At 33.1% G+C, this 16,233-nt stretch overlaps 1 long non-coding RNA gene across 1 annotated transcript; it reads right to left on the bottom strand.

The window, feature by feature from the left end:
• Positions 1-4,270: 4,270 nt before the first annotated feature.
• On the bottom strand, positions 4,271-10,022 carry LOC146994264 (uncharacterized). The gene is made up of 4 exons (XR_015044113.1): positions 9,893-10,022; positions 8,706-8,815; positions 6,500-6,542; positions 4,271-4,495 (listed from the first exon to the last, which is right to left on the bottom strand). It is a non-coding gene; the product is annotated as an uncharacterized LOC146994264 (long non-coding RNA).
• Between the last annotated feature and the right edge of the window lie 6,211 nt (positions 10,023-16,233).

Consider the following 16,233-nt stretch of genomic DNA (forward strand, 5'->3'; position numbering starts at 1 on the left):
GTGTGAGACGGGGGTAGGGGCTTTTATAGTTTGAGCGTGGATGTTGTTCGCAGCCTCATTAGCCAGTTGGTCTGCGACGTCATTCCCTTCGTTGTCGGAGTGTCCTTTCACCCATACCATGTTAAAGCGGGCTTGATGATTATTGCGTAAAAGTTGCTGTATATCTATGATGATGGGTGAAGTGTGGTGATGATCCCTGAGTGCGTGTAGCACTGACATGCTGTCCGTGTAAAAAGTCGCATTGGTAAGGGAAAGGTTGAGGGCATGTCGTAGCGCATTAAATATTGCTAGTGCCTCTGCTTGGAAGATACTATTGCTGTTAGTGAGATGTCCTTTCCATTCCTTTACTAGTGTGCCATGTTCGTAGTGAGCAAACGCGCAGCCCACTCCCTGATCATGTTTTGATCCATCAGTGAACAGTTGTGTAATCGCAGAGGAAGTGTGTTGTCTGGAGTGCGATTGCTGATGTTGGATTTTGACATGGATCCCTCTACCTTTGATGGCAGGGTGGATGTGTTGCACACTGCCAGGGAGTTCATAGTCTGTTGTTCTGAACGTAATTCCTGCATATGTGGCTTCTTGTCTGTGATGGGTGATTCGTACATAGGTAGCCTCTGCCTCTGCCTTTATGTGTAATGGCAGCAGGCCTGCAAGTATCGTGGCGGCGCTGGACGCTGTTGTGCGATAACCTCCGCAGATGTTTAATGCAAACGGCCGTTGAATTGTGGTCAATAGCTTGGTCTTTCGGCTGCTCATTGGTTGTGCCCATATGACTGCTGCGTAGAAATTATTCTCTCTGCCACTGTCAGATATAATAGTTTCCTGATATGGGGGTTTTGTCCCCAATTTCTCCCTTGAAATTGCCTGGCTTTCCTTGCGATGGTCGATGTTTTTGTACGTATTTCTTGGAGGTGCGGTAACCAGGGGAGTCTTTGATCCCAAGTGACTCCTAGATATTTAATCGTCTTCGTTATTTTTAAGTTCTTGCCCAGTAGCTTTATACACGGACGTCTTGTGGGATTTGTGCCAGGACGTGGAATTACGATGGCTGCGGACTTTTGTCGAGAGATGATTAACTTAAGTTTATTGCATAGGTCCGTGAATATCGAGCAGGTTTCTGTGGCATTCCGTTCCAGTTCATCTCTTGTGCGGCCAGACACCAGAAGAGCTACATCGTCGGCGTATGCTATGATATCTGTGTGCAAAGGCCATTCATGTTGTAGTATGGAGTTAAAGGTGATTATCCAGAGCAACGGACCGGCACAAGAGCCTTGTGGACACCCTCTTTCCTGCCGCTTGATAGTGAGGCCATTGTTGTTGGCTACTATGAGGCTACGTGCATGTAGATAGTCCGTGATGATGTTAAAGATGTTTTTGGGACATTGTGCCTCTCTAAGTGCTTGCTTTATAGCAGGCCACCAGAGGGTGTCAAAGGCGCTTTGCAGGTCCAGGGATATGAATGCCGTGTGAAGATTTCTGCCTTTATTTTGTTCTATGCTATCTTTAAGATGACTCAGGGCATGCGTGGTTGACAAGCCAGTTCGGAACCCGTATTGCCGTGGGCTGAGGAAGTTGGTCTGCTGGAGATGGAATTTAAGTCTGTTTACCAGTAATTTTTCATAAATTTTTCCCAGAGACGAAAGTAGGCAAATTGGCCGAAACGAGCTTGGGTCATCTGGGGATCTCTGCTTCTTCCCAGGCAGCATGCACTCGTAAATTGCACGAGAAAAATACGTGCAATTTACGAATGGCCTTTCGTATAAAAAACGTTCAAGTTGAACGTAAAAATATCATAAAAAGTGTCCAGTGGCAATTACTAAATATTTACGTATCTTTTTACGTTATACTATACGTAACTTTTACGTAAAATTTAGGTATATTTACGCGAGAGACTACTGTTCATTCGCTACTTTTACGTATAATATACGTAAATTTCAGGGATTTACGTATATTTTAATAAAAATTTACGTATATTTATCGCATATACGTAAATCTCAATATTTTGCTTCACGTATGCGTATATATTAGGTAAAAATTAAGGTAGATATTCCCCGTATTTTACGGTACAAAAACGTATATATTTGATAGAAATTAACGTATATATTTTCCGTAATTTACGGTACAAAAAAGTATATATTTGATAGTAATTGACCTAAACCTTCCCCATGTTTTCTTTGCATATGCGAATGACTGGTAAAAATTTAATCCGATGTATTCTCCACTTTACTGTGTATAAATGCACATTTTTTGGTAAAAAATTTGCATAAATCTCCAATTACCTTTTCACTGCATTTTTCATAAAATGTACTTATTTTAATCTCATATTTTTTATATAAATCTATGCAAAAACGTTCTGTATGCTATGATTAAAAGGTAAAATAATTTTTATATCAAATTCTTACATATCTGCCTTTTAGTTATGTACAGCAATATGGAATATATATAACTGGAAAATTTAAATACACTAGTAAAAAAAAAAAAAAAAAAAAAAAAAAAAAATTCTATTAAAAAATTATGTAACACTTAAAGGCTGAAAATTACTTTTAATATTTCATTTCAAAGTGACTACAAAATATGCAATAAATTTTGTAAACATCAATTCTGTGTTTTAAATCAATTAATGCTATCGTTCATTTGCATTTTTGTTTACTAAATTCATTTCATAAATTTAAATTTACTAAACAACTGTAGCAAACAGTTGTTTACTAAATAACACTTTAAATAAATTATTTGCTTTTCCGAAGGACATTTTCTTATGCCATGTAAATGAACGATAGCATTAATTGATTTAAAACATAGAACTCAGGTTTACAAAATTTATTGCATATATTGTAGTCACTTTTAAATGAAATATTAAAAATGATTTTCAGCCTTTTAGTGTTATGTAATTTTTGAATAGAAATTAATTTTTTTGCATTTAAATTTTCCAGTTATATATATTCCATATTGCTGTACATACCTAAAAGGTGGATATGTAAAAATTTGATATTAAATTAATTTTCTTTTAATCATAATATGCAGAACATTTTTGCATAGATTTATATAAAAAATAAGAGATTAAAATAAGCACATTTTACGAAAAATGCAGTAAATAGGTAATTGGAGATTTATGCAAATTTTTTACCAAAAATGTGCACTTTACACAGTAAAGAGGAGAAGACATCGGGCTAAATTTTTACCAAAGTCATTCGTATATACAAAGAAAACATAGGGAAGATTTAGGTTAATTATTATCAAATATATAAGTTTTTATACTGTAAAATACAAGGAATATCTACGTTAATTTCTATCTAAAGAACAATATAGTTAATTAACAAATTCAGTAAACGAATGTAGCACAAAAGAAAACATCATACGTTTAGATTATTTGAATGAGTGTGCTAAATTTTAAAATTGTTAAATATAGACCAGGAAATTGTATAAAACTTACCTTTTCCAATAGTTTACCAAGTTGACTTTGTTATTTTCCTTGAAGATGAATGTTTAATGTCACAAATATTTCATTCATATCTTCAGATAATACACAAATATATACATATTTATTTATTAAAATTCAGTTTATCCCAAACATGTTAAAGAAAATATTAATTTGCATGCAAGTTAATCGAGTAGCTTCTGTTATAATTACACACATAATTATGATATGTAAAAATTTTACATTTATCAGTCAATCTTGCAATGTATTGTAATCTATTGTTGTCTTTTTCAGTTTAAAATCTTATAAATATATTAGATCAGTACTAAAAGTTCACCTCTACAAAAGAAATGCTTTATTGAGGTATTTTTAAAAAGTTCCCTTTTACAAGGTAACTGTTAATTTCATAAATAAGTTCATAAGATTATGCAAATTCAAAATTACCTAAATATGTTCTTTATTTTATCTTATATACCAGATAAAATTTCAAAAAGTTAATTTGTTTAGGAATATTGAATTTTTTAATATTTATCTCATGTGACTTTTTCTATAACATCATTATAAATGTGCATGTTGATGTGGACATACCAATTATTTTTTTCATCAAATAGCTTTATGCTATTAAATGATTTAAAAAGAGGCAACTGGACAAAAGAAAGCAATTAGAAGTTGGCTAATTTTTTATTAATTTGTTGTCAAACGCTGTGCATTTTAGATTATGCTCATATGATGACAATGAGTTATTTAAATTATAAAATTATTATGAACATATTCCACATAAATTAAGAAGTATAAAATTTCAAGTTGTTTGAAGTATTATGAACTGTAATACTTGCAAAAGAAATACACATGAAATTAATTTAAGAATTAGGTTTATTTTACAGGTATTCAAAAACTGCAATTACTGTTAAACAATAAAAACTAACATTAAATCTGAAGAGCATATTTTTTTCAATAATAAAATTCAACATAGACTTCATGCAGCTTCGCCATATTTGTTCTATAGTTCGCTGTCTTTAATATCCTGCTCGATTTTTGTAAAAGTGAATTCTTTGTCACCCAATGTTTTGAGAACAGCTCCTAAACAAGAAAAAGAAAAATTTGTAATAATTTCACACTTCAGATGTTTTCAGTTTTTAAATATAGTTGAAGTATTAAAAGATGCATATAAAATGTACTGAGTATTTCATATTTAAAAATTTACATTTCAGTAATTAAAAATTTAATTTCACGCTATCACATAGTAAGCTTCAATTATATACCTTACACAATGCCTATAATTTCAAGTGAAAAATACTTAAGATTTGTTTAGAACTGCAAGGTTGAGAAAGTCTTTAATGGCTATGTTTGTATTTAAGTACATGAGAAAAAACTTAATTTTGTATTAATTATATTGCATTAGCCTTTTCAATTTTACTCCTACATATAGTAAAGAATATTCGCTTTCTTACAGATAACTTTTTCTTAAATAAAGAGTAAGCAGAAAACTAATCACAACACTATATACATATAACAGAATACTTCATAAACATATACATGTCATTAACATACGTATATGCATTAACAGGGTATTTTACACATTTCAATAAAACAGAAACCAATACACAATCAAAAGTATTATCAGTAAATTCCTCCAAAATCAGAGCAAAAATCTTTAATTATGATAACAATGGCATCTCAGTTTGCAATATAAAATATTTCAAGTCTACATTCATGTGCATTCTAAGCAAACAGAATGCTGAATAACAATAAAATTATAAATACCATAAAAAAGTTAAGAGCCACATAGAATGATAGCAAGACTAAATAAGTCTTCCTTCAAAAATCAATTTAAATTCAAAAATTTGCCTTCCTGTTTAACATCTCAAAATAGGGTTACTGCTTTCACTAACTAAATTTCCTGTCTCGGCAAAATAAAAATTGTCACTTCTGTTGCAGGAAATATTTGCTGCAAACTTTGTATGCAAATAATCCAGTGAAAAAATTTTAATTGTGGCTTGAATATTTTCTTTATTAAATAAATGAAAAATTGCCACATAATATTAATTTATGATCCACATGAAGCTTTTTACCTCTACCATACCATGCAGCTATTTTAAAATATATACTCTCATATAAAAGCCACAGAAATTTTTTACCAATATTAATATAGTATAAATCATTAATAAATCTTCTAAAAACAGCCCCAAATTTTCTGAATTTGATACCCAAAACATAATTCTATGTAACTTAATGTATGCATTTGCTTGCACATACTTAAAATGAATTATACACACAAAAACTTAACATATTAACTTTAATAAATTCTTAATTAGCAGGATGACTCAATTAAGACAAAATATGAAAGATGGAATAGTTGTAAAAGATATATTTAAAAAAAGCTAATATTGTTTACCTTACACATGGCAGAAATTGAGTAAACTGTATGCAGCTGGATTATTTATTAGGAATAGAAGTTAGATCAAAGTACCAAAGTCACACTAGGGCTTTAACCATTTGGGTGCAAAGATTTCCTTCTTTGTGTACTTTACTCCTTAATTTTTCAGGATATGATTTAGAAAGAGTTATGGTAAAAATGTATACTGGTAAAAAAAATATTGCTGAAACTGATAAGTCCTTTGAATTATATACTATAGTGCAAAGAGGGATGGAATATGTGACTAAATATGATAAATCAGATTACAATAACATTAAACAAATAACATGAAAAACTGAAAAAAAGAAATTTTATTTGAAATTATTTTTTAACTCATGGAAAGACAGACAGTATTTCCAACTTATTAAATTCAATTATATTTTACCTTCGTCAAACCAATATTGGTAAGAGAGTTGTATTTAAAATCGGTGCTGAGCTAAAACTGCTTTCTTGCCTAATTTTATACTATTGAAAATACCGGTAATTGTCAAAGTTATTCATACTCAATATGTGTAAGATTATTAATGAGTTGCCAAACCTCAGTTAACTATCTAATATATTACATTCAACATTATTATTTTTCTTTTTGAATGTCAGGTTTTCATTATTTCTGCCAATATATCTGTAACAGGACATAAAGATTGAGTTAATGTAGAATAGAAAATTACCTTGCAAGTTAGCACCTTTACCTTAGTGGCAGTACTTCATTCTCTAGAAAAAACATTTTAAATTATTATACTTAAACAAAAAATTCATATTTGTTACAGCAAAACATACTTAATACAATAAACCAGAGTTGAATGCAAATCTAGTTTAACTCCATTCTTGAAAACTAGTTTATTACTTTCAATTTAATTTTAAAATAATAAAAAATAAGGTACGTATCATGATGACTACCTAGATATCTCGCCTAAACTGGCAATCCTTGTAGGTTATACAGGTTAACCCTAACATAGGTTATAGACGGCACTAAGATAGAGAGTATTAATCCCACACTTGGGACTCTAACATTTGGTAGGAACAGTTTGAAAAGTAAAACAGATATTTATAGTGAACCAATGCAAATCAAAAACAATAGTTCTTTAGGGACAAAGCCCCTTTGGACTAATAAATCCGAGTAAATTAACAGCTTTTAGCTATTTTTTCTTCTTGTAAAAAATAGACATACATAATATTTTTAGAAAATAACAGTACTTTAAGCATGCAATTTCCACATATTTAACACAATAATTCATTCTAGCTCTGTTGCAATACTGGCAAAGGTACTCCTCCGTTATTAGGACGGGTTTCAGAAATGTACAATGAAACCTTGAGATACGAGGAAAGTATGAGCAAAATACGTGATTAATTCGAGTAACGAGCAATCAGCCAGGCTGTTGGTATGGGTGGCGCCATTTTCCTATCCGGCTCAACTCGGGGAATCCCCTCGTCAGATCACTCAGTGTTCTTTTATATACGTGTTTGTGCACTTGCAAGTTAATTGTTTTGACATTTAACGTGAAAATAATTATTTCAAGATGCCTCACAAGAAGATTGTTGCCTCAGATAGTGCTGCAAAGAAAAATAAGGAGGCCATTGCCATCGATATCAAGAAAGAAATCGTAGATAAACATAAGCATGGTGACGGAATTGGCGAAGACTTGCGGCCTTTCAACATCGAAAATCTGTACTATTCTGAAGAAGCAGGAAGAAATTAAGAAACCTGATGTAGCCAAAGGAATTATCGTTGCTTCCAAGCACCATAAAAGTACTCCTAGATGTTGAGAAGCTGTTGTTGGTGCGGATTAATGAGAATGAGTTAAAATGTTGGTAACAAAGTTAAACTATTGTTATATTATTTACCAGTGTTATTTATTAGGAAAAATTGACTTGATATTAAAATGTTGATATTTTTTGGGGTGTGGAACGGGTTAACTGAATTTCCATTATTTTCAATGGGGAAGCTTGTTTCTAGATACGAGAAATTCGCTATACCAGTTGAATGCTGGAACAAATTAAACTCGTATCTCGGGGTTCCACTGTAGATATGTAAGCATGTGTATATGCATGTATGCGCATATACACATACATACATAAAGAATATACACATGCACACACGAGCACCTACATTTAAAAATGCATGCATATAAACACACATTTCTGAATCTCCTGATAACAGAAAAATACCTACATGAATCATAGGATTTACATTATTCATTTTCATTAGAATTCTTAAATGCAGAGGATTTACATTAATCAGTTTTATTAGAATTCTTAAATGCACAGGATTTACATTAATCAGTTTTATTAGAATTTTTAAATGCAGAGGATTTACATTAATCAGTTTTATCAGAATTCTTAAATGAAATCTTCACTATCCAAAAATTCAGTTTCATTTCCAGCTGAAACTGTATCAGGACAATCTCATTTATATTATTTCCCTCTAACAACTGAACATTTTGAAAACCTTTTCTATTCCATGGAAAACTAATGCTACATTAAACATACATTTTCTAAATCTGAAAATTTTAAGTTAGCTTAGAAACTGTAATCATTCTTAAAAAAATTTGATTTATGCAGATGTTAGATCAATAAAATTACTTTCCTGTGAAAAAGTAATATGGCATTGAACAACACGATTTTACACATCAAGATATACTGAGTGAAAATTCCTGAAATGTCTTATTTTTTGGTATCTCTGCAAGGATTGTATAAATAAGACTACCTCCCTTTTATTAAAAAAAAAAAAAAAAAAAAAATGTTTAGTAAATATACTATGAAGAAAATTGGTTACATTATTTACAGTTCATAATTAATAGAAAATAAATCATTTCTTATCTTATCAGAATTTATTTTTATCACATTCATAAACAGTACTAATTTAAACAAACATACCATTATGATTTCAATAACTATGAAACAGAAAATCCAAATCTGCATCTTGGATGGTCTAGTAGATTGGACGTCTCGTTTACTACAATTCAGCAGGGTGCTGACTCCTCAGACTGTAATATATATATATAATTAATTTACAAGGGAAAAAGCAACAAAAATATAAACAATTTTTTGGTTTTATATAAGCATTTCTGCACATTTACAATTTAAATTTTTTTAACTATCTAGTTATATCAAAAGACATGATTTAGTAAAATATAATTCAAATAATTTAAGGTATTTTAGATCAAATACTAATTTTTCAATAAATTTTTTCATGCAAGTCTAATAATCAACATAACTATCAAGTTTTGACTTCGAAAATTATGTTTAGAGAAACTTGAAGCTGCAGTAAATGTAATAAATTTATTCAAAACTGAAAGTAAAGCATTCTTACTTTATTTTCTTTCTTTAACTATGGCAGATCTTTTAAAACAACAAAATCAAACAAACAAAAAAGAAATGCATTCATGAAAGGACTTAGGACTTACTTATTATTTATGAAAGGATATATTTCAGTAATTACTAGTGCATAAAAATTCAGTATATATATAAAAAAAAAATGAACACAGATTTGGAGCAAAGTACTTGTGTTTCTATGGCATAAAGTTTCCTTTTTTAATAGCACAATATCTTTGAGTTAAAGATTATATATTAAAGCAAATTTATAAAACTAAATTCAAAAATAAGAAATTAAATTATTTTTAGGGAAAACACTAAGCAAATAAAAAATTTTGAATTTCATAAATAAATGAAAGTTACATGCTTTATTTTTTGGCATAAGGTAGATAACATTTCCATAACAGATTTCTGAACAATTAGTCATGTTAATATTGCCTTTCTTTTTCCATTAAAAGCTATTTCCTGCTTAATTACAGTATGCTTTAAGATAAATATTAAAACGTTTGAGTAAAAATAATATAACTATAAAAAGGTGAGACACATACAAAAAGGAGTGACACAAACAGTAAGAAACAGACTAGTGTAAAATTTAACAGTACCAAATCCTGAAAATGAATCATTAGGCACGTACACAAAAGAACAACACATAGAAAATCACATTTCCTACACAGACGCTATTTATAAAATTTTATATAGGTGAAAAAAGTACGAGTATTAAACACTGAAAATATAAAATATTCACTTACTTTCTTCAAATAATTAGTAACTTCGATGGATTCTGTCACAAACGCCAATCCACGAACAAACAGTATTCTTTGCGACTTTACCATTCTTTTCGACCGCCATTGCTGAGTGCTGACTTCACAAATATCCCGCCACAAACGGAAGTAGAAAGTGTCTGCTTTGCCATTGGTCAGTGAACAAGAATTGCAACGCTTTTTTTTTTTCTTTATAATTAAACATATTAAGAAAGCCTCTAAATTAGCATATGAAATAAACTTACTTTTGCATTGTATAAATTTATATTCACAGCATCTCTGTATTAAGGTAATAATTAAATTTTTCTACGAAAAATAGAAATGTCTGTATATGCGCATGCTCAGTGTATAATCGTAAATCCGGTTAATTTTTATAGCGTAAAATTAACTATGCAAATTTTGTGTTAATTTAACTGGACCCTTGTACTTATTCTGTAGATCTCCATATTAAGAATGTCTTTAACTGTTTCAGGAAAAATATAAAATATAATATAATTATTTATTTACATTATTTATTAATTTTTTCCTCGTATAAAAATTATTAAAATCGCTATATCATTTTTTCCGTACATTAAACAAAATTTAAAAAAATTAGCCTCATATGATTTTTATAACAAAGATTAAAGGAACTGAAATATATGTAAAATATCAGGATTCAGCTTGCAATTTCGTAGAGTTATTATTATTATTATTAAATAAAAATATTAGTATATCTTTAATTATAATTAATGATCCTTTGGTCTACATTAAACTGTTGTTCAAGAAGTTAAACGTTTTCGAGCATCTTATGCTGTATTTATTATTCTATTCCTCGACATGAAAGATTTGCTAGTCTTATTCCAATTCAATTGCCCACATTTGCTAAATAAAATAAGGAGAGTATTGTACCAAACTCAGTAAGTACACAAATTTAATATACAGCTTATTCCAGTTAAATGGGTAATAGGATTTTCATAAAAGAAATTAAATTGTGTAAATTAATATAAGTGTTGATATGAATAAAAATAACAAATTTGATATAAGAAAATAAATAAGTTATTTTGAAGATGTTTGAATTAAGAAAATATAATTTTTTGCAAAAATGCACGAAAAGATTTAGCTCACATGTTAAAATTTATAGAAACATTTTAGCCTCATATATGAATGCCCCTTTTTTCATGTTCGTGGACAAGGAAAACAAAGTGAAATGCCAGAAATACACTAAATATTTTGAATTAATAAACTTAATTTTCAATCTTTTTAGACTTCGTAAAAGTAAAAGACGTAAAAGTGACGAATGAAATATACCATAAAGGCAGTAGTTTCTTTCAGAACATTCGGATTCGTATAATATGCGTAAAAGTGACGAATAAAATATACCATCATGGCGGTAGTTTTATCAGTACATTCGGATTCGTATAATTTTCGTAAAAATAACGTGTGGAAAATAACGATCAAGAGTTAACAGTAACTTCAGCCTTTTTCATTCGTATAAATTTCGTAAAAGTAACGTGCAAAAAATACCATACCCTTATTTCACCAAAATTATACGTATATTTTTGGAGACGTGCTGCCTGGGTTCAGGAACAGGACCACTTCTCCTTTTTTGAAAGCAGTAGGGAAGATCTGGTATTTTAAGAGCTTGCCGAAATATTTCTCGAAGAAGGTAGGGCGGGATGTGTAAGCCACCTTTATTATTGCATAGTCTAGACCGTCTGGCCCCGGAGCCTTTTTTATGGGAAGAAAACGGAAGATTTGCTGTATTTCAGCTGAGTCGAAGGGTATGTCGTCTGGTGTGTTAGGAATGGAATGGTTGTCCCGTATCTTCTGTTGTTCTGTTGAGTCATCATCCGGGTTATCTGCTAGGAAGATTGCATTAAGGATAGCAGATGCTGTGGTTTCTGCAAGATTGGTGTTGTCTGAGTTATTGGCTGATTGGGCATAAAGCTGGTCAGGCTTGTAAACTTTATTTGTAGCTAGTTTATGCAGGATTGCATAGACGTTGGTATTAGCTGTGCAAAATTTCCGCCAGCTATTGACTTTGGCTCGTAGTATGCATTTTTTATAATGCGCTCTTTCCCTGCGGAATGTGGTCAGCAATGCCATTTTGGTGGCTTCGTCCATTACACCTCGGAGACGCCTTAGGGCTCTGCACTTTTGCCGTAATTGGCGTAGTTCCTTAGTCCACCAGCATATGCCTTGTATGCGTTTAGCAGTGCGAGTCTTCAGGAGCTTGTCGCAAATACATCGCAATGTATTGAGGAGATGATCTGTATAAGTGTCTAATTCCTCTGGGCTGTTTATTTGGTCTATTACTTCTTCTTCACTCTGTAGGGTATCCGAGAAAGCCTTTGTTAATGCACGCAGTTTATTGCCTGGGATCTTGTAGCGCTTAAGGATAGTGATGCTTGTGTCGGTATTAATTGAAAAGTGGATATATTTATGATCAGAGCAACTCTCGTCGTCTGTTACCCTCCAATCTGTTATATTGTTGGCTATGTTACTTGTAGCTATTGTTAAATCAGGCCATCCTTTGTTGTATGAGTTGTCGAACGTCGGTGGGGCATTCTGAGTATTTATTAACTGTAGATTGGCTGTCATTATAAATTCTTCTAACGCTGTTTCTTTCGGTGAGGTATCTGGGTATCCCCAAATGACGTTGTGCGCATTTAGGTCTCCACTTATTACGTGAGGAATGGTAGTATGTTTTCTGTGTATTTCTGCAATACTATCTACTGCATTGCTGATGTCTTCTGGTGGAGAGCTGTAGACGGATGATAGGATAATCTGGGAGTTATTATAATTCAGAAGAATTGCAACATGATCTCGTGCCTGCTTGATAATGAGTGGGGACCATTGTGGATTACAACAAATGATCGCCGCTCTCGGGGGTAGTTTGTTAAGTTGCGCTTTCCGCTGGAAGATCTTCCATGAGAGTGGTAGGCAGGCTATTGCGCCATTTCTGCAGTAAGGCTCTTGGAGAAGAATGATATCTATCTCATGATCGAGGACATGCTGCACTAGTTGCGTATTAGCTGCTTCTGCCCGCTGGAGGTTAATTTGCGTGCATTTTATGGAGCCTGCTGAAGAATGAGTTAGAATCAGGTTGACTGGGTTGTCGATATTTGTCGGTAGGATCTCTTGTGAGAAAGTGTTGCTTTCTTCATACGCATTAGGTAGTAACATAGCATTGGTAGGCTGCTGAGATGTTATAGCTTTAGTATTGTGTGTTGCAGCGTGTGTTGTAGACGGCTCTCTGGTACATCTGGCATTCCAGGTGGTATGCCGGATGTTCAAAGTAGTAGGAGGTGCCGTTGCGGTAGTTACAGTCCCCGCAGTTGATACAGGCTGGTGACTCTGCTTGACAGATTTTGGTGTTGTGCGACCCAGCGCAGAAGGCACAGAACTGTTTCTTGCTGCGGCAGAGATCCTGGGAGTGCCCGAATTGCTGGCATCTATAACATGTACGGATTCCCAAGAACTCCGTGATAGTATGAGCCTGCCATGCTGTGAACAGACGTCTGATGTTGATGGCGATTCCAAAGCTCTCCGTGGTACACTCGAGAACCCATTTGACTCTGTTTGCTCGGCGCTCTTTAAGTCGGAACAGGGGTTTGTATACTCTTGCTGATAGACCTGCTGTTGCGCTGAGCTCTGCGATGAGCTGTTCTGGTTTAACATGTTCTGGAACATTATGGATGGCTATTCTCGGCTGCCTCTTTTGCCTGAGACGAACCTCTGCCTGGACCTCAGCTTTTTTGATGTGCTCCTGTAACTTGAGTACCTCCTCGTTTGTATTACAAAAAACTTCTAGTCCGCCTTTTGGAGCCGGTTTGATAGCGTTGACGACAACTGGGATCTCACTAAGTGGAACCTTTTCTTGTAACTGTGTTCATAGATCACGTGGATGGATACTCCCTAAAGGGTTGATGATCAGACTATGTTTACTGAACAGTTTAAGCACTGCCGCAAAGGTTGGTTTCTGGGGCACAATCGCTGATGGTGTTGTCGGTGACTTCAAGTGGCTATGCCTTTCCCCTGTGTTCCTGGGAGCCTGCGTAGTTGCTGTTACTGGCAGGGAGTCCGTGTTTGTACTTGAAGTAACCACCTCAGTGTAAGGGGTGTTAGTGCCAGTGGTACAGCGCGGGATTACAGAAGTGTTCACGTCTTTGTTGACTACCTCTGTTCCACGTAATGCGATGTCCCGAAAGATCTCTAGAGTGGCTATGAGGCGTGGTAATATATTTTTATTACCTCGAACTGTATTGGCTATTTGTACGCTCTCGTCGAAGACCGCTTTTATTTTTCCTCTATATGAGAAGTCAGTTGAAACTAAGTGATTTGGCAAATCTGGATCACTGCAGTGTGTGGAGGTACGCATTTCAGACATACTGCATTGAGTCTATTGTATGAAATCACTAATGATAAATAAAAAATATATAAATTATTCTGCTATTCCACAGAGTCACTAAATACTATTTGAATCTTTAAAATTATGCACTAAGTCTCTAATTTCACTGTGTAGACTATCTCACTGAATGCTGTAGAAATCTCTATATTATGGCAATTAGAGGCACTATACTGAGCACTAAATTGTGGCACTATAACAAGGAACTATCTTAAGGCACTGTAATCTCTGTATTAAAGCACTGCTGTTGAAGTCTTATATTAGGAAGCTGTTGAGATCTCTATATTAAGGCACCGAGTCTCTAATTCACTGAATACACTAAATCACAAAGCCACTGCATAACTGTAGTTCACTTGAGCAGTGCTTAAAATTGAGCCCGCAGGAAGAATTACAATGTAAAGTGCACACAAATTATCACTTGCGCAGAACTTGAAACTGAGCACGTAGTGAGAGTTACAGTACACAACACAGCAAATGTGTGATGGAAGTAATTAATTATTAATGCACAAAAGTTTCAGTAAGCACAATAAATAGCAGTACACATGATATTTTGTAAGTATACACATATATTTAAGTGATAAACACGTAAACCGAGAGGTTGTAGTGGTATGCCAGAGGCCCGAAGAATGTTAATAAATCAAAGATAGCAAAGAGAAGAGATGAGTGATGAAAAATGGGGGAGAATGTAAGGAATAGCTGAAACGTGAACAGAAGGAGAATCGCAGGTGCAGAAAGAGTAGTGATAGGAGAGCCTGGACCTTAAAGAGGTTGCGGGTTTACAACAGGAAGAATGTAGAGGTGTTTCCACTAGAGGAAACTGAAAAAAAAAAAAAAAAAAAAAAAGAAAAGAAATTCTTAAAATAGTTGCAAAAATTGCTCGAAAAAAAGGATTAATTAAAATATAAAAAAAGGTATGCGGAGGGTTGGGGTGGAAAGAAAGAGGGGGTCAGCAAAAGAAAAAAAAAAGAAGGTAAAGTATCAAGAGGGGAAAATGAAAAGAGGGCTCTATCTAATGTAGTTAAGGAGAAAACTTAGAAATTAAAAGGGAATAACAGGATAACAAGGGGATGAAAAGAAGAGTTTGAGGCCGCTAAGTTAAATAGAAGCGAAGTTATCAGAGAAATAAAAAGAAGGGGAAGTCAGTTAAAGGGGGAAAGAAGAGGGGAAAAGGCTTGAAGACAGCTTAACTAGAAAGTCATAGAGGAAATAAAATTAATGTTGGACTGAGAACTTATACTACCCGTAACTTAAACCACAAAATACAGACATTTTAGTAGGAGAAAGAGAGAGAGGAAAAAAAAAAAAAAAAAAAAAAAAAAAAGGTTAGAAAGTGCAAACACAAAATTATTAAATTTATATCAATAGTCAGTAATTTATAATACAATCAGTAAATTTCATTATCATTAATCAATAAATTTACATCTATAAAGTATAAAAAGATTGTAACATAAACATGAATGGGCGAATAAATGACAAAGTTGAAGTTCGAAACATAAACAAAGCCGCGCGGTAAAAAGTTCTAATGTCACGGGTGTCAACAGGTTCCGTGCCAAGCGCGCATGCGCTTTGTAGATGGAGGGGAAAGGTTGTTGTTAATGCGCTAACCCTGAGGGGCTTCTTGGGAAAACAACAACCTTGCAACAGTTACGGATTATAAAAATAACACAAAAGTGTGCATAGCAGATGAACTAATAAACATAAATTGAAAGCAAGGGTACCGAAATAAAGAGTACAAGAAGACCTACTTTGCCGAGGATAAATGATGATGATATTCCAAATAGAAGCCGAGATATCCTAGAAGAAATCCGCAAAAATGACACTTTATGGACTCTAATTAAAATAATTATAACTCTGCTTAAACACACACCACAAACACAATTCTTGCACCGTTAGAAAGCGGAATGCGCCAGCTTTCTCCAGATATCTGTGTTGAGAACAGAAG

This window comes from Stegodyphus dumicola, chromosome 11 (assembly GCF_044657685.1).
Source record: "Stegodyphus dumicola isolate Sdum_Otavi_A_Nest chromosome 11, ASM4465768v1".
Lineage (NCBI taxonomy): Eukaryota > Metazoa > Arthropoda > Arachnida > Araneae > Eresidae > Stegodyphus > Stegodyphus dumicola.